The following is a 23,426-nucleotide window of genomic DNA, read 5'->3' on the forward strand; positions in this document are numbered from 1 at the left end:
TCGACTCTGCGCATGTTTATAATGCCATAGTAACCATTTATATCAAAAAATAAAATGGTCGAAAATCGGCCATTTTTCGAAAATTTCTCTGTACTATAGTACAGGGATTTTTTTTTTAAATTGCCAATTTTCGAACTTTTTATTTTTCGACAAAACTGGTTACTATAGCACAATTGGCATTCGCAGAACCTATTATTCGACTCTGCGCATGTTTATTATGCTATAGTAACCATTTATGTCAAAAGTGGTTACTATAGCACAATTGGCATGCGCAGAACCCATTATTCGACTCTGCACATGTTTATTATGCTATAGTAACCATTTATATCAAAAAATAAAAGGGTCGAAAATCGGTCATTTTTCGAAAATTTCCCTGTACTATAGTACCCTTAGTAAAGGGAAATTTTCAAAAAATGCCATATTTTCGACCGTTTTATTTTGTTAAATAACTAGTTTACTATGGCCCTATAAGATAACACAATATATGCACATATATGGCAATATTATGGCATAATTATTGAATTGTAAAACATGGATATTTTGGTCATTTTTCGAAAAAAAATCCATGTACAGTACTATAATAGTACAGTTTTTTTTAAATGGCCAAATTTCGACCCTTTTATTTTTTGACATAACTAGTTACTATGGCCCTATAAGATGACAATAACACAATATATGCGCATATATGGCAATAATATCTTTTCGTGGATAATTAGGTTTATTTTCTTGGATGCAACCTTTTGAGTGAAATATATATATACAGTATTTGAATTTTGATATGTTCGCTTCCTGGCAAAATTCACTTAACACCGATTGAGAAGAGTCTTTTATTATGAAAGTAATTGGAACAATAAACGAAAGGGATATTGGTTTTATCAGTCTTAATACACCATTAGGATGTTGATTGTCTGCAAGTGGAAAGTACAAAGGGAATTGACACTGCTCATTCCACATCAACATAGAATTTCATCAAGTCCTACATTTACACTGGTAAAGCTCTGTCTGTACTATCTAAATAGTTTGAAAAAAAAAATTTGATGCGCCCAAACATGGTAGTGATATGACATCATCATGTCCACATATGGGCATATCACATACAGTGTAGACAGAGCTTAACAATATAATATATACATTCTAAGATATTATTCATAATATTGTTTATTAAATATTAATAATAAATATTGACTCTTTTTATGACAACAGAATTAATTTTAACTTTTGTAGTATAAATACAATCATTTGAATATTATGTAAAATAACGTTAGCTTTATTTGTGAAAATACTATTATCCTATTACCTAATCCCAAATTTGGGCCATGGGATGTCTTGAAAGAAAAAAAAACAAAAACAGTTTACAGCAAAACCTTTATAGCAATACAAAGTTTAAAACGATGTGCTTTCATAAACATCAAACACAATAAAATGTATGCAGCTAAAGTTTCGGAAGTAATGCATCACATAAAAACCAATTTCACTGCAATTTCTGTAAGTTCTATATTTTTACTTCAGCCTCAGGTGGAAGACTCTTTTATATCAGCTTCATTACGTTGGTACAGGTGGGTGGTTTGGGCTGCGGCTTGGAGAACTGGATTTTACACTGTTGAAATAAAGTATTCATATTTTTTAATCTAATTTAACAGTTGATGTTAAATCAATACGTTAGTTGACGGCAGTAAATTAGTGTTTCTGAAACAAATATACTTTTACAGGGCAAACCCTTTAGGCCGACAGCTTACTACAGCCAATCTACCTGTTGTCAAAAGGTAGGCATTATAGGCCTAATGGTCAGAGTGACTTAGCAAATAGCAAATCCTTTACAGTAATAAATTCAGTTTAATCTAATAACTAGTAAAAGTAATACAATACAACTTATAAGTAACTCACCAGATTGCTTGGCCAATGGAGTATTTACTTTACAGGGAAAAGGTTGGCCTCCTTGTACACAATCATCCTTCACTGCATGTCTATGGAGTAAAAATGGTACATGGTAATATACATATATATATATATATCCAATCTGGAGACAGTACTGTTTTGATCTTATTAGATCTCGTCAGTGCAGCTCAGGTTTTCGAAATGAAATATACCGCAGAACTGGCACAATATATTATATATAGGCTGAGCCAGGTATGCGGGACATGATACACTGATTATGAACACAAAGAGTGCACAAGCTCAACGAGCGTGCTTTATATATATATTCCTTCACTTGCACTGATGAAGGGCTAGTGTTGCCCGAAAGCTCTGCTAACTTTTCTGGCTGTTTACTTTATCGTTTTGATTTAGCTTTTCGCTTTTTATTTTTGTATCTCCATTGAGATCCAGCCACTGATACCCACAGCATTGTCATTTTTTTCAGTAATTTGCCTTTGGATTTATATATATATATATATAAACACATTAGGCAATGAACATTAATTCTAAACCGCCCGGTGATATACTGAAATTTAATTAATTAATTTGAGACTATAAAGATGAGGAAATCTGTGAGAATGAGAAAAAGTCGCCCCAACCGAGACTCGAACTCGGACCGCCTGCTTGATATGCAGATGTCCTAACCATTAGACCACTGGGGCTTTCATGGTATTGTTCAAACTCGATTGGATAGCGACTCTTTAACATTCTCGGCGTGGTACGGCGGAACAGCACTAGTCCTCAGTTGTACGCACACGCACCAGAGATCAAATTGATACGCCCTCATCTTTCAGTATTTTTTATTCACGAGGCGGGATCTCCGAAGAGATACTTTTATATATATAAACACATTAGGCAATGAACATTAATTCTAAACCGCCCGGTGATATACTGAAATTTAATTAATTAATTTGAGACTATAAAGATGAGGAAATCTGTGAGAATGAGAAAAAGTCGCCCCAACCGAGACTCGAACTCGGACCGCCTGCTTGATATGCAGATGTCCTAACCATTAGACCACTGGGGCTTTCATGGTATTGTTCAAACTCGATTGGATAGCGACTCTTTAACATTCTCGGCGTGGTACGGCGGAACAGCACTAGTCCTCAGTTGTACGCACGCGCACCAGAGATCAAATTGATACGCCCTCATCTTTCAGTATTTTTTATTCACGAGGCGGGATCTCCGAAGAGATACTTTTATATATATATATATTTCCTCTATGCATAGACTAACTGTTTAGACTAAAGACTAAAACAATGACCACTAGAACAATGGCAACCAGAACAATAGCCAACAAAATAACAAATTTTACGAACGGCCTAAGTATATCTTTTCGAAAAATATGTTTTATTCGATTTAAGATATTTTTTAAAATTTTGTTCATATCTTAAAGATGCATTGTCCCTTTGTCAAATTCCAAAAAAATAAAAATGAAAAGATAGCTGTCAATCAAATAACTTTTTTTTATTTGTGTTACAGCTAGAAGTTGCACAGCAATAACCGATTAATGGTGTTCTAACACTGATTTGATTGGGAAACCGATATTTTCAAACCGATTACTAAAATTTGTAAGAAATTAGGGCTCGTTTATTCACACCCATAGTTATTTTTTCCCAGCAGAAACAGGACCTAATAATAACTAAAAGTGCCACTTACCTGGATAAACTTGTATCTCAGAAAGGGTTATGATGGCTGCTGGTGCATGAAAAATACAACTAGAGTAATATTTGCACATAAGTTTCAATAAAAATCCCAAGCGGAAAATAATAGATCTATAATAACTACCAATAAAGTTTAGTAGAATTATTGCAATGAAGCTGTTTATCTGAACCCTGGGCATTTAAAAAAAAGGTCCCTGGTATTTCTATGTATTTGACTGGTTGAATGAAGCAATAGTTTTTGGTGTACATATTCAAAAAAAATATCGAAACAAATACTGTATACAAAAGTATCTATAAGCGTAAATAAATAAAGTAATATTTGTGATAATATCCAGTAAATTCTTATTGTAATTTATTTTGATATCTATTAAACACTGTTGCTTTTAATTGTCTTTGTTTTTCTCTCGTTATCTGATCAAAAAAGTCTCCCTCTCTACATGTTTAAATTAATTTTTGTTATCAAAGCTTTGTCAAATTAAATTTGTGTTGAGATTTTCAAGAACATCCCTCTCCCTCTATCAATAGTTAGATCATTTACTGTCTGGCTTAATGATTTAGTATTGAGTGGTCTTCCAATAAACACCTGAAACATAATAGCAGGATTACAATATAACTGTTAACAGTCCACAACATTATTTGTACTTCAGTGATCATCTCAAATGCGAATATCAAATCAAATCTGCAGACCTACTCACATTTTCATGTTAAGAAGAGATCCCTAAAACTAGTCATGTCATTTGGTATTGAGACATATTTTTCTAGACTGTCCCCAGTTGCGTACATTTCAATAGTACTTTGAACTATGCTGAGTTTTACCATTATCAGGTGAGGTAATGTGAGCACACCTGTCTTATGAATGTACTAAAGGTTTTCCCCAATTAATTTTTTTTTCATTCCACGTTTTAGTAATTTTACCTTGACATTTAGGTTTGTAACATACTTTTCTGACATTAAATAAAAAGTATATAACATCTAGCTAACCCTGCAACTCTTCCACATGGTCAAAAGAAAATTGGTTGTTTCTGATGTTCATACTAAGTGCTATCGTTTAAACTTTGTCGTCATGTGCAGTAGTACCGTAAATAGTAGTACAGCTCTTAGTGTTGGAATCGATGAAACTTGTTCTTTGTTCAGTCACTCAATTCCTAAGACACTGACTCGTGAAACGTAGTTTCTCACGAATAAGGGTCTCAGGGAGGGAGTAACATACACCGTTCAGTCGCCTTGCACTTAATAATTAATACATACTGTATTTCACTAGCAAAAGATGGGTCTAGATTGAGTCTTAGCAAAATGTATAAAGTCTAGTAAACACCACTTTAATTTACCAAACTAAACTTTGTTAGTGGAATGTTGGGTTCTGGCTTTTTTTGTTGCTCTGCATCTGTAATAGGATTCAGGATAGTAAAATGCAGCACCTAACAAGCTAGTCCAGTAGCCATTGTCAGAATGCTTAACTTTTAAAACTGAGAATCGGAAGTTCATAAATTGTAATTATCGGTTTTATCTTTCCTGGGTTCGTTTTAACCATGGAGAAATCGTCCATGTTATAACATACTTTGGGTTTTTCCAACTTCTTTGCAATTCACTTCCTATGAAACTACAAGAAGACTTTGTATTCATTCTTTTCTTTCCCAACGAATGAATTAATTTTTTTCTTCAGCAACATTATTTTATTTTTTAAAGACATAAAAATTCTTATGCAAGACGATGAAGAAAAGAAGTAATACAAGTCCTGTGGATTGCATGGTTTACCAAGATCTCCCTGTTATATGCCATTTGTACAATTCAACTCCAAATGTTAGCAATCTGGACTTGACGCTCTTTCTTATAAGACACCGCTTCTGTTCTTCAAGTGTCACATATGTTTATTGCATTTTTTCTCAGAAGTTCCCTGTTATTTGCATAATTCATATTCTAACTCCTTTTCTTTTATAAATGGGACATCTTTAAAAATGTTTAGTTGACAGTCTTGACATGCAAATTCTTGATCTGTTGATTGCATTGTTGCATGTTCTATGCTGTTTGGTAGAATTTACACATTTCATATAATTCATAAAACTCCTGTCCTTTTCTCTCATCTAGGAAAATTTAATTCCAGATTAGACCATACTTCATAAGATGAAGGACCTTTCACACTAAAATTCGAAAAACTATCTCTTTCAATCCGGATGTTATATTTAACCAATCTTTGTACTTTGTTCATCTATCAGTGAAGTGTTGACATAAGCACGTCACATGGAAAGTTAGCACGCTGTATAGTTATCGCCTGCTAGGATATTACTGAACTATACAACCTACTACCTCACCATGTAATGTACATACCGTATACTGTACTGTTATATACTGTAAACGTGTATTGTAGAATATCGTATTTCTATAATTAATTAGAAGCACTTTTATAAAACAGCATATTGATCCAAAAATAACTGTCTGCTAAATATATCTATGACATTGGTTCGGCAAATAAAAAAAAATAGAAATTTCTTTCACTTTGTGTTGGTTCGCTAACAATTAGAAAATACTGGGTAGTAGCATCACCGTGTTGGGTCACCAATTCCACAATAATAGAAAATACTTGACTGTAGCACCACCTTGTTGGTTCACCAATAATTAGAAAATACTTGTCTGTAGCACCAGCATGTTGGTCCACCAATTCACCAATAATTAGAAAATACTTGACTGTAGCACCACCATGTTTAGGTCCACCAATTCCACAATAACAGAAAATACTTGACTGTAGCACCACCTTGTTGGTTCACCAATAATTAGAAAATACTTGTCTGTAGCACCAGCATGTTGGTTCACCAATTCACCAATAATTAGAAAATACTTGTCTGTAGCACCACCATATTGGTTCACCAATTCACCAATAATTAGAAAATACTTGTCTGTAGCACCACCATATTGGTCCACCAATTCACCAATAATTAGAAAATACTTGTCTGTAGCACCACCATGTTTAGGTCCACCAATTCACCAATAATTAGAAAATACTTGTTTGTAGCACCGCCGTTGTTGGTCCACCAATTCACCAATAATTAAAAAATACTTGTCTGTAGCACCAGCATGTTGGTCCACCAATTCACCAACAATTAAAAAATACTTGTCTGTAGCACCAGCATGTTGGTTCACCAATTCACCAATAATTAGAAAATACTTGTCTGTAGCACCACCATATTGGTCCACCAATTCACCAATAATTAGAAAATACTTGTCTGTAGCACCAGCTTGTTGGTTCACCAATTCACCAACAATTAGAAAATACTTGTCTGTAGCACCAGCATGTTGGTTCACCAATTCACCAATAATTAGAAAATACTTGTCTGTAGCACCACCATATTGGTCCACCAATTCCACAATAATTAGAAAATACTTGTCTGTAGCACCAGCATGTTGGTTCACCAATTCACCAATAATTAAAAAATACTTGTCTGTAGCACCACCATATTGGTCCACCAATTCACCAATAATTAAAAAATACTTGTCTGTAGCACCACCGTTGTTGGTCCACCAATTCACCAATAATTAGAAAATACTTGTCTGTAGCACCACCGTTGTTGGTCCACCAATTCACCAATAATTAGAAAATACTTGTCTGTAGCTCCAGCATGTTGGTTCACCAATTCACCAATAATTAGAAAATACTTGTCTGTAGCACCAGCATGTTTAGGTTCACCAATAATTAGAAAATACTTGTTTGTAGCACCACCGTTGTTGGTTCCAAAATTCACTGATAATTAGAAAATACTGGTTTAACAATATAAATAATTATAAATGCCTAATTGCTTGTGTAACACCAACAATTCACCTATTAATAAGAATATCAACAAATTTTCCTTGTAACATGTTAATCTGCAGTTGTCTGTGTGCAGCATATGGTTTAACTAATCCAATAATTTAACGCTAAACTGTTCTTCTATCACATGAACAGGTCTGACAGTGAGGCAGCAACTAATGAATCTTCATTACATCTTGTGCTTTATTTCTAAATAGCTGATTCTTCCGGCAGAATTGACGACTCTAAAATAGGAATAAAATTGATGACGTTAATTAAATATCATAGAAGCTTCCACCAAAAATATTTTATATTCAGTAAATTATATATATTCTGCTTATTAAATATTAATTAAATATGGTGAGTGGATATCTTTTCTAAAAAGTCCATATCAGGAATACCAGCTTAGGGGGCCTAATTTAACAAAACCAGATCTGCAGTCGTTGGACATCTTTTCTAAAAAGTCCATATAAGAAATACCAGGTTAGGGGCCTCATTTAACAAAATCAGATCTGCAGTTTTTGGACAGCTTGTTTGAAAAGTCTATATAAGGAATACCAGGTTAGGGGCCTCATTTAACAAAACTAGATCTATGTGACAGCCTGCGGTTTCCAAGGTTTCTGTACAATCTTGAAAATATTCATTAATAGAATTAAAATATGGAAAATGCAAAAAAGAAATGACAGCAACTCACTCAATGAATGTTCTCATACATACCATTTAACACAGCACTTGCAAATAGAGTCTAAAGGGATGATCAATTTTAAAATTATAAATTCATTTAAAGGTATTGGACGTTTAATCCAAGGTAGATATCTGCAAAAAAATTTGTTTGCGGCCCAGACAGTTGAATATGAGCCACTCTTGGCACGGAAGACAGAATATCGATCGGCTGATTATTAAGAGCACTCAATGCTATCGTCTGCTCCTGTAGTCTAATGCTATCGTCTGCTGTTACAAGACAGGTTTGAGCTGAATACAGGTATGATAAACAGTCTAGTGATATCATGCGGAACATAAAATCAAAAGTCAATTTGCTGAAGACTAAAGCCAGACATTCATATGAATATGTAAATGTAAGAAAATCAGCTGGTTTAGAACACGGCATTGCATATTATGAGCATATTCTATTGATGTCTATTCGTTAAGAAATAAAAATCATAAATTATTTATTAAAAGAGAAAAATGTAATCAATTTAAGATCAAAGGTGAAAAATAAGAGATGTACTATTATACGATAAAAATAAATTTAAAACAAAGTTGGTAATGGAAATAGTCATAATTACGAAATTCAGAAATATTGATGATGTAATTTGTGAAGTAGATAATTTACAGTCCTACACGACAAGAGTGTCAAAGTGGTATACCACAAAAGTGCCAAAGTGGTACACCACAAAAGTGCCAAAGTGGTACACCACAAAAGTGTCACAATGCTACACCAGAAGAGTGTCAGAATGCTACACCAGAAGAGTGTCAGAATGCTACACCAGAAGAGTGTCAGAATGCTACAGCACAAGAGTGTCACAGTGCTACACCACAAAAGTGTCGCAATGATACACCACAAGTGAGATACAATGCTACACCATAGAGTGTCAGAATGCTATACCACAAGAGTGTCACAATGCTATACCACAAGAGTGTCACAGTGCTACACCACAAGAGTATCACAAGGCTATAACATAATATTTATAAAGTGCTACACCACAAGAGTGTCACAATGCTATACCACAAGAGTGTCACAATGCTACACCACAAGAGTGTCACAGTGGTACACCACAACAGTGTCGCAATGATACACCACAAGTGAGTTACAATGATACACCACAAGTGAGTTACAATGATACACCACAAGAGTGTTACAACAGAAGAGTGTCACAGTTCTATAACACAAGTGTTACAGTTCTACATACATACAGCAGTGTGTTATTCACATATTGATTTAGCTACAAATATCCACCATGGTCTATGCGATTTAAAATAAGCCTAAAAATGTTTCTATAAAGTGCAATGGTACGATAAAAGACCAAAGGGTTCATGGGTCAAATCATAAACTTGCAAAAAAGGAAATCCAGACAGATTGTTTAACACAAAGAATGTTAAAATCTATTGTGAAGCCAGACAAAAATAATTAATGCGAAGAGACATAAACTATTAATGCGATAGTATAATAGACAATTAGCTAATTTATGATATATTCTACTTGACATGATTAAAAAGATTAATTATATTTATGTGAAAAAATATATATAATAATATATATTCTAACAATTTCTTTGTCAGTGAAATTACAATATATATTTATACAGTATATAGGAGCATGGAATAATTATCCATTTAAACTGTTTATTATAATAAACAAGAAGCCGTAAATTTAAATAGTCTGCAACTAATCAAAGGACAAAAGGTTAGATGGCGATTGACAAATGAACGAAATGTAGAAACACGCTTGCTTCGTATGTACCTGTCAAGATTACTTTATTTTCCTAATAGGAGAAAGAGTAGATCCACGATTACCCACTCAGTACATCTTTTATCAATGTGAACTTGACCTTTTGACCCCACAACACTAAAGGTCAGCACAAATTATTCAAAAAACACTCAAAGGCAATATCTATGTGCTGCTTTGAATTGTTGATTGCAAGAAACAAGTTTATATAATAACTCTATATTGATTAGTTATATTTTGTCCAATTACAAAGCACTTATGTTAACCTTTGACATATTATACAATTCTTAACAATTAATATTTGAATTTTCGTTTTATTCTTGTAATAAACGTGAAGATATACAATAATTACTGCCATTTATGATGTGTCTTTTTCTCTGATGATCAAAACAAACCATTCTCAGTGAGAATTATTAATATTAATGATGATTTAAGTTTTTGAAAATTAAATAAATTAAAATGGTATATGAAAACACTGATTTATCTAAAATAATTCAATCAACTCGTTCAATTAAATTAAAATTATTTGATTGATAAGTTGTGAGAATCAAAGACAAAAGAAAAATTAATTTACACTTATTGGTATCCAAAAATAACTCAAGTTCAAAGCCAAAAGTAATTTTAGCTTTGTGTTGCTAAATTTGTCTAAAACAAATATGTACATTACCTTAAAATAAAAATTATTTTATCATACACGCCCGATGAACAAATTGATGGGTTTAATATAGGTCTTGTTATAAACCGAGATACGCTAATGTAAATAATTTAAATCAACGAACTGGCAAAAAATGTATATAGCTCTGGCACTTTACAATTGTCAATTTTCTTTTCTATCTTTTTCTGTTATTTTTCTCTTCACTTTTTTTGCATGTAGGAATTAGAGCAAAAACAACAATAAAACATTAACACCAGTTCACACACATAGTCCTTGATAAAACGATAAATAAATTGTGCAGTTTGTACTAGTAATATTACATGTATGCTAGAAAAAATATTTCAAAAGTGTATCAAGGTACAGAACTGAAATGTTCAAATTCCTGGGAACAAAGACAAACGACAGAGCAGGGAGGTGGCCTCTCTACACAGAGCGTGGAATAATTCCCCCAATTTATTACTTGCCTGGTCTGGCACATGGTAATGACATAGTACATGTGCGTTAAAACCAACATTTTAATCCACTGTGTGGTATAAAAATCCTTTTTTAGGACATCAAACATTTGAAAAATGTGTATAAATGGTTTTCAAATTACTTGGACCAAAGAAGACTATAAAATCAATGCGGCGAATCCTAGGTGGGGCGAGGGGCGATTGCAAAAAGCAAAAGACAGGAATTACATTAAGTTAAGCACTTCCTTTCACAATTGTTATATATTTCAAAATCCTGGATTCGCCACAGCCAAATGCATAACATTTTCTTATGCCAATGGACACAGAAAGAATGGAGTAGTTAAACTTCACTTTTAAAAGATAACGATAGGGAAATCGACTTCCGTGTACACTGTACACATTTCTGATACGTGAAATATCATGAACTAGGTGTAAACTGGGTTAATGCTGGATGAAAGCAAATAGGTACGCTTCAGTAAGTCTATTGTATCAGGTGAAATCAAACAAAACACAAATTGGGTTCAAACCAGGATATTCTCATTTGCCGTGAAATTTTGCAGACGGGTCTATTATTCTTGGCTGTAATGCAACAACGGTAATTTGCGCATGCGCACCAACAATGCTTGATGCAAAACGTTAATCAAGATTTGAAAATATAGTAAAACAGTCCATTTAAATCAGACACAAGATTGAATTGGGCGAGAGACACCACAATTATACGATACAAATCGAAATACGATATTATTTATTGTAATTTTAACAACAAGGTACAAATGAAATTATTATGGCCTCCAATCGGTATAGCACATACTCATTAAAATCTATTATGCGCCTAAGTACCTGAAAAAGTTATTGGTATATTACTATGGAATGGAAAACAGGTAAAAAGCAATGAAAATTAAGTGCAAATTTTATTTAATAAAATAATGCAGTATAATTATTTTTCTCAATAAACATGCGCTGCTTGGTACAACCGTGTACCACCACAACCTCACTGAATTTGGGTAAAAACTCATCAGGCTAATACGCAACTCTCCATTTTCAGATCACATCTGCCTTCTACATAAAATGGATCAATTCTTTATTTCTAATATAAAATTGCTCCTGTCGCTACTATTTATAGTATATTGTTACTTTTGTTATGCTAATTACAGTGTTCTCTCTTGCATATACTGTTGTTGCATTTAAATATTACATAACAATATTATCACAGTGGATTTGCTTTCGAAATACCTGTCTGATACATAATGAATGTCTGTCTGCTTTTTGTAATGAATAATACAGAAAAAAAACAGTTGAAATCAAATTGTCATGAGATTGATTGAGTAGAATTGTATATAATAAATCATATAAATATCACAGCCAATCATCAAAACATGCTCATTTGGGAAACATGATTAGTCGTATGGAGCACGGCTCGTACGGAGCACGGCTTGTACGGAGCACGCCTCGTACGGAGCACGGCTCGTACGGTGCACAGCTCTTAAGGAGCACGGCTCGTACGGAGCACGGCTCGTACGGTGCACAGCTCTTAAGGAGCATAACTCATATGGAGAATACCCAGTACGAAGCATAGCTCATACAGAGCTAAGTCGTATGGAGAATAGCTTGTTGGCAACATGTACCTGACATGTGGCATAGCTCATTTAGCTTATATCTGACATAGCTAGTATTGGGCATACAGTACCTCTTTTTTAGGAGCCATATGTTTGAGAACTAAACTGTAAAAACATTCCATCCCTGATTATACTGACTTTCAAAACTTGTATGTGTTTGTTTGTTGTGTCGTTGTCAAACAATTACAAATTATTGAATAAAATAGATAAGGTCCTTTCTTTAATTGCATAGAATATACTATAGTATGGTTGAGACCCTCCACTTCTTGCCAAAACAAACAAACATTTTCATCCGTATGGAACAAGAAATTCCTAGTAAAACCAAGACGAAGTTACATAGCAGAAAAACAAGAAACATTTGCAGGTAATTTATTGACCAGTAAAAAGTTCTCCATTGCACTTGCTATTAGTAGCGCGTAGCATATACTCTACACTCAACCTTTTTAAACAAATGAAATAAAATGCGAATACTTCCACCGTGACCTTTCTTCACCTTAAAGTGAAAGATGTGAACAATACGAGTGTTTGCACGTATGTACGGTAATTATAATAAACATTCAAAAGGATAGATATTTGTCAACCTTAAAGGATATAAAGATATATGGTACAGCAATATACTGTACTCTGTCATAGGTATACACTCTTTTATTTGTATTACAAAAAGTTTTTTTCTAAAATGGTTATTTAATATTGAGTATGATGAAGGGCTATGCCTGGGTTGCCCGAAATTTGTGGTAGAAAGAGCACAGTGTTAGGTAATGATTTCAAACTGAATGTTGACTATATAGTATTTGCAAGGCTCAGAGCTAGCCAATAGCAGGCTTACCCGCTCGGCCATGGCCACTCTCACATGCTAGATAGATTACGAAATTTGTGAAAGAATGGAGAATGGATAAATGAATATTTTAAACCTATATCTTAAACCCAATGAAAACCAATATTTATCTAGAACATAAAAAGATTTGCGATACCAAACAAAACAGGATTGCTCAAATAGCCATGTACCACGATGAAAGTGACCTATGACCTTTACCCAGAGCTCTGACCTTGCGACCTATGTCATGAAGCACAAGTTCGGACCTACGGGTTAAAGTCAAAGGGCAAGCAGTATGTACCAGATCATCTCCCTTATTGAGGTTTATCCGGGGCCCGTTGGTGCATCATGCAACAATACTAGTAAATACCAATCAACCTTGCATTAATAGAAAAGTGATTCCCAAATTTGTTTTACAATACATACAAAGATAACACATTTATAAATTAATTAAAATTTCCTAAAATAAATTGGAAGGCAGAAAATACAACCAAAAAATTGGGAGAGCAATGTACATTACAAACGTCTTTCACAGTTGATACTTATCTTGAACAAACGATTTTAATTTTCGCAATAACCGTGAATACAATAATAGGCCAATCAGCATATAGATATAATGATCAGTGTAAATCAAATATAGGCCCTACTCCAAATTTCATAAGATTTATTAATAGGCTGAGCCACAAGGACTATGGAATCATAATGTTTTTAAAAAAAACATATATTCGGAACTTACCAATAACACATGCATACAAATCATCTTGACCTATTAAATTTTGGAATCATTTTGAAAGTGGCCACTATTTGTACAGTCAAACTATCCCAATCACTTGCCTGATAACCGGCAACAAATAAGGGTCAACCACCGATCGTTTTTACCGGTCCAATAAATTTGGCCCGAGAAGGCACATTAAAATATGCTACACATATGAGAAACACATGCTTGACTCATTTCAAATACGGGGAATTAGTTCAACCCAAGGGCCGAACAGTTAAAATTTTGGTACATGAATAATTATACCTAGATTAAAAAAAACTTGACCTTTTAGTACATAATGGTTTTATGTAAATTTGAGAAGATTTATGGGTCACATGTAAATCCCTGATATTTATAATAGAATTCAATATTGCAAACTTATGAGAACATTCAAATCTAATGTCCAAAACGAAAAGATACGAAAAAGAGGAAGGACAGTACGCATTCTATTCTATTCAGGTTTTTATATGGCGCCCTACAAAGAACAGAGCGCCTAACATTACTTAGTTATTAATTAAAAAGAAAAGTTTTAAGTTGACGTTTAAATAGAGGTGCTGAATTCGCTCCTCTCAAATCAACAGGTAGTGTGTTCCAGATCCGCTGAGCGCCGACAGAAAAAGCATTGTCACCAGCTTTCTGATTAAATCGTGACATCATGACAGTACGCCAAGGCTTATTAGAATGTACTAAGCATTGTTAAATAGCAAATAAAGTAGTAATGTACAGCATATTTTGATATTGATATAACATTCGATTAAGTATGGTACTTGTATATTCATTTATCATATTTACAATGTATATCAGTGGATCTGTGGACAGTCTTAAACATGACCTAACGACGTAACGTAACATGTGACTTCCTCTTTGTTATCAACCACTATCGCAAAAAGTGGTTGTTATGCCTCCGTGATTTCATATAAGTAGTAAATTTCAGGATATGGTAGATTTTTTAGCTTAATTTAGATAGAATAATATTGGATACACACAATTTAAAACAGTAAAAATCAGATCAAAATGGCCGCATCATTAGAAACCAAAATAGAAACATGGTACTATGTTACAGTGAATGAAAACTAGTTATACGAGTCCTCCGTCCTCGATCTATAACATAAGCCAAATTATAATATCTACTGGATGTAGCTATCCACTAGTGGTATTTCAACACCTGTAGGCTATTCTCCAAATATGTGGTAATTTATTACCAGTAAAAGCAATTATTACGTAATTTAATTGTGATTTTAAACTGTAATTACTCCCTTGTCAATAAGAACCTAATGGTGTCCTTCAATTTTTGGATTGCTGAGAAATAATCATTTACTAATACACTACTTGTAAACCAAAAACATCTACTTATTATACCTCTTTGTTGAACCTCCTTTCATAATTTCTGAAGATTTTTTTCAGGGAATCTTTATTGATATAATATACTGTATGGTTTAATACAGTATTTACGATAAACTTTCAAAGTTTGTTAAAGATAATATGTCCATCATGATTTATTATTTTATATTTGATCATTTGTTTTCTCGCAGGTTTTGTATCTCTAAATAGACTCCCTTCCCTAACCCAAACTATTCACCATATGGTTGAATTACAAATTTTAAAAACTTTGAAGCATTTGACATTAAGCCAAAGTTTGATAGCTGCAAAATGTCCAATATTATCATTTAAACAGCTTTAAAATGTCTAGATTATTTTTTAGTGAACATCGAATCAATTATAATACTCATCTTTGTCAAGATAAACCACACAAAGTATGATAGAAAAAGTAAATACAATTTACAGGAAGTATTGCTTTAGCTGATGCACTTTAGTCAATTGCTCTGAAAGATTGAGTTAGATAAATATAGAAGAGTACCGTAATTTCAACGACTGTAATTTCAACGACTACAATTTCTACAACAATATCTCTATTTTTCTTGCTTGCATAAACATGTTACGAAATAGCAACAAGAACAAGACTTGCTTAAATTAAATATAAAAATATCGTGATATCTGGCAGGCGGATTTCAGTTGATGATTTTGTGCTAACGAGATTGATAAGAATAAAACATAAAATTGTTCACTACCACTTACACGTCCTTAGATTCGTTAAGCATGTAACGTCGCAGACGTATTATGCCATTTGAGTAGTCTACAGTTTATGATAATGAGTTATCGGCAGCTGCCAACGTAATGCATAAGAGAAACCAATGAGTCTGGATAGGGAAGAGGACAAAAAATGATATTCTGCAAATATGAATGATTTTTCTCTCAACTTCTATTTAAAAGCGGTAACTAAACAAATGGAAATAACACACTTTAAATACAAACATGATTCAACACGTCAATGTGATCTATCAATAAATGTAAATCACTACTTATATACTGTAACTCACTAGATAGCACCATTTTGATTTTAGAGAAATTGTCTATTTAAGGTAGATTGTTTGTGGAAATAATACTATTTCAACAGTATAAGAAATCTAAATACAAACCTAGTAAATATAATTGTTTTTTAATTAAAAAAAAAAAATTCATTGTGTGTGTTTGTGAGTGGATAGAAATAGACCAAAAGCAAGCTACCTCTTATTTCGTTGCTTGTAACAAAATTTGTTTCTTTTTCTTTCTCTCAGAATAAATAAAATTTTGCCCCATAAAATTCAAATACTTCTCTAAAAAACCACAAATTACAAGGAACCAGATGAATTTAACCAATAAAAGGCATACCATGCCTTGTTTTTTCAGACAATTAATCTTATGTATTCACAATGCTCATAACTTCCAATTAAATACTGCAGAAAATACATTTTAGAATTTAAACCAAGAGTTGCTCTTCAATTTTTATAACATAAAATAATTCATAATTTTTTCAAGCACTTTTTACAAAGTTTTTAAATAAAAAACTACCTGTCTAAAAACGTTATAGCATCAAGTAATCGCCACAGTAAATTAAATTAACTAATACATAACTTAGAATCATATTAAGCGTGGAAATGAAACGTTAGCAAAACTGAACTAGATTTACACTGTGAATACACAAACAATACAGCTCGCACCGTATTGTTCAAGGTAAGGACTTTTCCACAGTAATTTTACAACACATTTTTTACATATATACCAATTATAATTTAATATTATTAGTCACCTTGTGTCAATTTCATTTATATTGATCGAAGTTTCAAATTGGTGAAGTATTCCGGTGGTACGCACATGACCTCACCCTAGTGGACAATGACCTTTTGTGCCACCTCATTTTCTGAAATCTTTATCGGTTTGATATACAGCAATGGAGGTGTGCCGAGGACACAAAGTGTACTGGAATTAGTACGTAGCAAAGTATATATATATGTATAAATAATGAAGCGTATATAATAAGTATATGCAGGCTTATGCATGAAAAATATTACTTTGATATAAAAGACCGACAAGAATAAAATCCAAATATGTATACATTTATCACAAACAGTGTAGTAGAAGCATTCCAGTTTTAATTACCTTTACTTTTATGTCTTCACATCTTTCATGTTTCAATAAATATAAATTTTGTATCTGTAGGAAAATTCAAGAATAAAAGTAGATGTTTCTAAAATGAATCTCATAGTATTAGTAATTAGTATTACTGCAGTTGCTGCAGTAATTCCCTTTTTATTTATTGCAATATTGGTTCTGTATGATTTTATTTTGTTTACAACTATAGATATACTAAAGAATAATTTACAAATAATAAATTTTACAAATATGGCAATGTATGTATTATTTATTTTTAAAGATTAATCTTTAATATAAAGCCAAATATTATTTACCAGTTGATAGACTGATATTTGATACATTCTGGCGCGAATATACTAACTCTGTCTGGCTTTCTGACAAAGCGAACAATTGGCAACAAAAAAAACATTGTATAATCTTAATAGCTGGATTACCGTCGGTCTAACAATAGAGTTTAAATTTATATTTACGGGATTTTCCAGGTAATAAAATTCTGTTGACTGCAGAAATACTGCAACAAATAAGACTACCAGTCTAAAATTATCCATGGTAGAGGCGCGAAAGTATCCTCTATGCTTTGTGTACAGGCTGAAGCTACGTTCGTTCAGCTGCTGTGATAATGCATAGGCATCATGTAAAGAGACAAAGTTCATCCGGTACTATGTCTAGTATTTATGCAAATGAGCCAAGGAATGTAAATATATAGAGACCATCTCAGAGGCTGCGAAGTGGCAAACTACAATGTGGGTCAGAGGTCAGCAACACAATAGCACATACTGATCAAGTATGTCTTTTCTGCAAGCATTGGATGACTGTTATCTCAATAAAGATTTCGAAAATTGAAGAATTGCCGATAAACACCCAGATACGGCCTCAACGCTGTCTATCAAATAAATTTGCGAGGAAATGAGCGACGACTAGGAAAGACAAGATAGAATATTCGTACATATGAAAACGATAAATTTCATAAAGCGTTGGAAAGGAAAAATCAATATTATTTTAACCCACACCCACTTTTAAATTTTGTATTCATGCAAAAGAAATGATAACAATAAAGGCTGCTATAAAAAAACATTATTAAATTATTTCAACGAAATCTAAACTTAATAAAAAATTACATAATGTATTATCCAATATAAAACAAATTAAGGGTACTGTATAGCTTGGATGTTGGGCTACTAATTTGACATTTTTATAATATAACTATTATCATGTTCCTTACATTAAAAGACACTAAAACTCAATTTTGGAAAAGAACAATGATATATTGTTTCAATTTTTAAAGGCGGTGATAAAATTTAATACTCGCCATATTTCAAAAATCAAATACTGTACTGAAAAAACAAGATTGTGAGATCAAAATTTAGCATTCATTTTATTATTATTTTTTTCAATTTCATTCAAACCGATGAAATAATTTGCATACAAAATCTATGCGAAGGATTGAATGTCAAAACTCATTACGCATGCGTACAATACATTGTATCAAGGTGGATCAGGCGAAGAAACATAACACGTAAGAAGTGTTTTATTGCAATTTTATACAACAACAAAATAATAGAACAATATTCCATTAATTAAAAGCATGAAGTGCAGTTTCACGTTTTCATAATGTTCTAAAATCTAAAATAGTAGTGGTATATATTGTCTGTTTCTACAAGAAAAACGATGCGCAGAGCGTGGCAAGCTGTTTCTATTTGGCCTCATTCTCAACGAGAACATTAAAAGAGCAATCTGGCATTATGAGCTGAGAAGGGTAGACAACATTACAGTAACATGAATGTTCAAATGTATGTGATATGACCATTACGTCGTATGGCCTCATTACCAAATATGGTCATGCATGTTATCAGACTATACGTGACAGGTTATAAATGTCGCGCTTTGTCTGGCTTTGATGGCGTTTAGGCTTTAGAAAACTAACTAAAAAAAGACAACAATAAAATAGCAGAACAGATCAAAAACTCGCCTCTTTTTCATGGATGGAGAAGTAAAAAAATACAAAGAACAGAGATACAATACAATATCTAGGTTAAAACAATTAATTTTCTATATACAGGTATAGCCTATCAATGAATAGAATTCAATGTTCTTCCAAAAATAATTGTTCAACAACATGGGAATACTCAAACTACCAGTAAAATGCTAGTATGTTTATATTTAGATCGCTGTATCATACAGTACACAACTTCAAACAACATGGCGAAATATCAACTTTGCAACTATGATGCAACTAAATAGTATTCAAAGTCTAGTTGTAGAACATATTTAAACTATGTGCAACTTGGAATTTTTCAGATTACGTCAACTTCAATTATAAAAAGCAATCGGTGGTTGCCAGCAAGCAGTTTAGCTGACTTGCAATCTGTTCGTATAAGCAAAGCTAACCATTTAAATACTTGACATGAATTTGAACAATAAAAATATATTTCTTTTTCTCATCGTTTCTCATAAAAACTTATGGATTGAGGCACTACAGTGTTATGTTCATTTTGTATGCCAACAAACTACATCTTTTCAATGTTTAATGTTAAATTTTTACTTTTCTCCAAGTACTTGGTCTAACTTCCACTAAGAAAGGGTTAGTTCTACCCTAAATTCTTTCTGGCTGTTTTACTTTATAATTCTGATTTACATTTTGCTTATTTTATTTGTATCTCCATTGAGATCCAGCCATGTAATACTCATCAGTAGTGTCATTTAAGTAATTTGCCTTATGATTTATATAAAATAAGATCTGCCTCTGCTTTTATTAAAGTTCAAAATTATAACATTTAGTAAAGTTAGTGTGATTCCAAAAAGATTTAAAGTAAAGGTGGAGACTAATAGTGTTTATTTGCAAAGCAACCTTTTAAAAATAATTATATATTACATTCAATTATCACAAAATAGATGATTTGTCTGGATATTTAAGGTCGGTATTAAAACGGTAGTCTGTTAAATTTTTATTCTATATATAAAAACCGATTTCAATTCCAAAATTCATTGCTTTCTGGATAATAATCCCTTAATTAGTCTGCGAATCTATACTATTAAAAAGAACATCAAAGGCCAGTTAACCACAATCTGCCCATAGGACACAGATGCACAAATTAAAAGTACTAAATTGGAGACAGCAAAAAGCAGAAGCCATTTTATTTAACGATGATGACATTAGACTGTAAATTGAATCTTAACATGACTTAGCAATTAAATACAACAATCATTTGTGACACCACTGTGAAAACAACCGATTTTATGTACAAATCCGCGAAGATAAAAAAGTCGCTCTCAAGGCTTGGGTGCAGGATATGAAAAGTAGCGCTTAATACAACTTCTAATATCTATCGCTCAGAATCGCTCAAGGGTGATCTAAACGATGTTATCGTCTGGAATAGTCTGCTACAAAGCACCACGCGGTAGACAGGCCAAGATAACATTAAACATAGAGTTTATGTTCCACTGGGCTTAATAGCTCCCAGTGCTCAAACAAATCAAAAACTGTTCCCATTTCTTTCACCTGTAAAGGTCAATATACTCCCAATAATGCTTGATGTTAGATAAGGAGAAAAAAAAGCATTGTATTCAGATATTTTTGTAGCTAGGAGCTCAATCCCAAGCTTAGCAAATGAGGAAACGAATAGCATATTTGAAAAATAAAAAAAACTAAAGCATCGTTATCAAATGTGCGTCGACAAAAAGAACATTACGCTATTAATGTGCAAATGTATTAAAATATATATACAATACCAAATATCATTTAGATAATGTTCCAGTCTAGCTCCGAGTATTGGACCGCTGTGATCACACACCATAAAGCAATGATCGAGCCATTATAGTTAAAGTACCCAGACAGACATACTTTTTAACCAGCCAATCAGAATGATGACATTTTATTTGTGATATCCAATCATGCATTGCAAGAAATTTAAATTTATGGATTTAAAATTGGCTAGATATCGCATTACTTGTGTTTCTAAATTATCTTTTACAACGTTTATTGTAAAAAAGTATAATTATTAAGATTTATATATTCATGTTACTTTTTCATGGCACTTTATTGGGAAAATAAGTTTAATTGCAAAGTATTTTTATATAAATAATAAGCAAATTTATTAACTACTAAGTTCAATTATTACTTTAAGCATCATTAGTGTGTCCACTGCAAAATATTAAATAAATTGTCTACAGTAATGTTCAAGATATAGTCTAATAACATTATCTGTGATTACGGCCACTGGCATCATACTCGGGAGAATCACATGAGTATCAAGCAGTATGTCATATGATTCCACTCCTCAAAAAAAGCCTAAAAACCGTCTGGATATATGAAGTCTAAGCATTCTTTGCTTGCCACGTACCTATAGCTAGAAAGATATCGTGAATAATTCCGTTATACTTTAAAAGGTGTTGCTTCCTACATATCAAATAGTTTAGAAATAGGCCCATATAATATAAACCTACCAAAACAGGCTGGATACATGAAGTCTAAGCTTCATTGCTTACCATGTGCTATTAGACGCGCCAATATTGGATTCTTCCTGGAAAACCCCTTTTTATAATCACATCCTACTTCACTGAATAATAGGCATGCATGAATAACAATGGTACTGGTTGTTGTAAAACAATAAATAGAATGCCGTATTGGGCAATTGTGACGCCCCACAAATCATGTATACTTTTTTCTACTTAATACTGCAGCATAAAATATACTGCTTCCCTATTTAAAGAATAAAAATGTCAATCAAAGATACTATATATAAATAAATTTTTGACCAGTATATATAGGCTTATGAAAAGCAAATTTATATGTGCAAGTCTTCCACATACAGACTCAACGCCCTACCTAAGTCGAGACTAAATAGTTCCTAACCACTTAATGGGCATGGTGAGAAATAAAAACAAACATCCAGGGTTTAAGAAATTTATAGCCAATCAACTGAATCAATAACCACAAATTTAAACATATGACTCCAGACAACTGTACAGACTTTAAATTAGATAAATAATCAAACATTTATTATACCAGGTAGTATACAACATTGTTCAAAACATAGTTTATCCTCTAACATTTATTGATTAAACAAAAAACGGCAACAAACCTCAGCTTTGGCCAAAACTCATAATGAACTCGAGCAATTTCAAACAGGTAAATCCCCTTCTCACTCGTTGTCCTAAGTGGGAACCGGTCGATTGTTATCAGACTTGGAAATATGCCCATATTTGAAAAGCAATATCCAATAGCATGCTCTTACTAAAAACCGCAGCTCATTCATTAACAAAATTAGGTGCTAACTGATGCGTAATGACGAGACATTTTACCTATCGGTAAAAGTTAAATATTTGTACGTATTCGTTACTAAACAAAAAGTCTGGTTTATTATGATGAATGGCCCTTGTTCTGTTAATACCAAAACTAAGTATCAAAATGGAAAGTTGTGCAATGTATTTTTAGTTAAGAAAAAACATGGCTTTTTATTACGAGTTATAACTGTATAAGCGTTACCGTTTTACAGTCGGGACATTGTATAACTCAAATAATTCAAAGTACTTTGTTTCCTAACACTAAAAAATGTTATGTTTTAGGAACAAAGTTTCAAATCTTTTAACCTGTAATTGTAGACATCTTTTTGAATTTAGATTAATAGTAGTAACTGTAACTTTCTGGTGATTTTTTTGAATGCCATAAGGTCTGTTTTGAAACAATATGGAAGAAAGTGACTAGGTCAAACACAGAATGTAACTTAAACCAGGTAGATTAGAGGACATGTACTGAAATCATTTGACCAGGTGGATTAGAGGACATGTACTGAAATCATTTGACCAGGTGGATTAGAGGACATGTACTGCAATCATTTGACCAGGTGGATTAGAGGATGT

The 23,426-nt window shown here is 32.7% G+C and overlaps 1 long non-coding RNA gene across 1 annotated transcript; it reads right to left on the reverse strand.

Annotated features, from left to right (window-relative positions):
* Positions 1–748: 748 nt before the first annotated feature.
* Positions 749–4,787, reverse strand: LOC140056797 (uncharacterized). The gene is made up of 3 exons (XR_011846824.1): positions 3,574–4,787; positions 1,885–1,964; positions 749–1,597 (listed from the first exon to the last, which is right to left on the reverse strand). It is a non-coding gene; the product is annotated as an uncharacterized lncRNA (long non-coding RNA).
* Between the last annotated feature and the right edge of the window lie 18,639 nt (positions 4,788–23,426).

Source organism: Antedon mediterranea, chromosome 8, assembly GCF_964355755.1.
Source record: "Antedon mediterranea chromosome 8, ecAntMedi1.1, whole genome shotgun sequence".
Lineage (NCBI taxonomy): Eukaryota > Metazoa > Echinodermata > Crinoidea > Comatulida > Antedonidae > Antedon > Antedon mediterranea.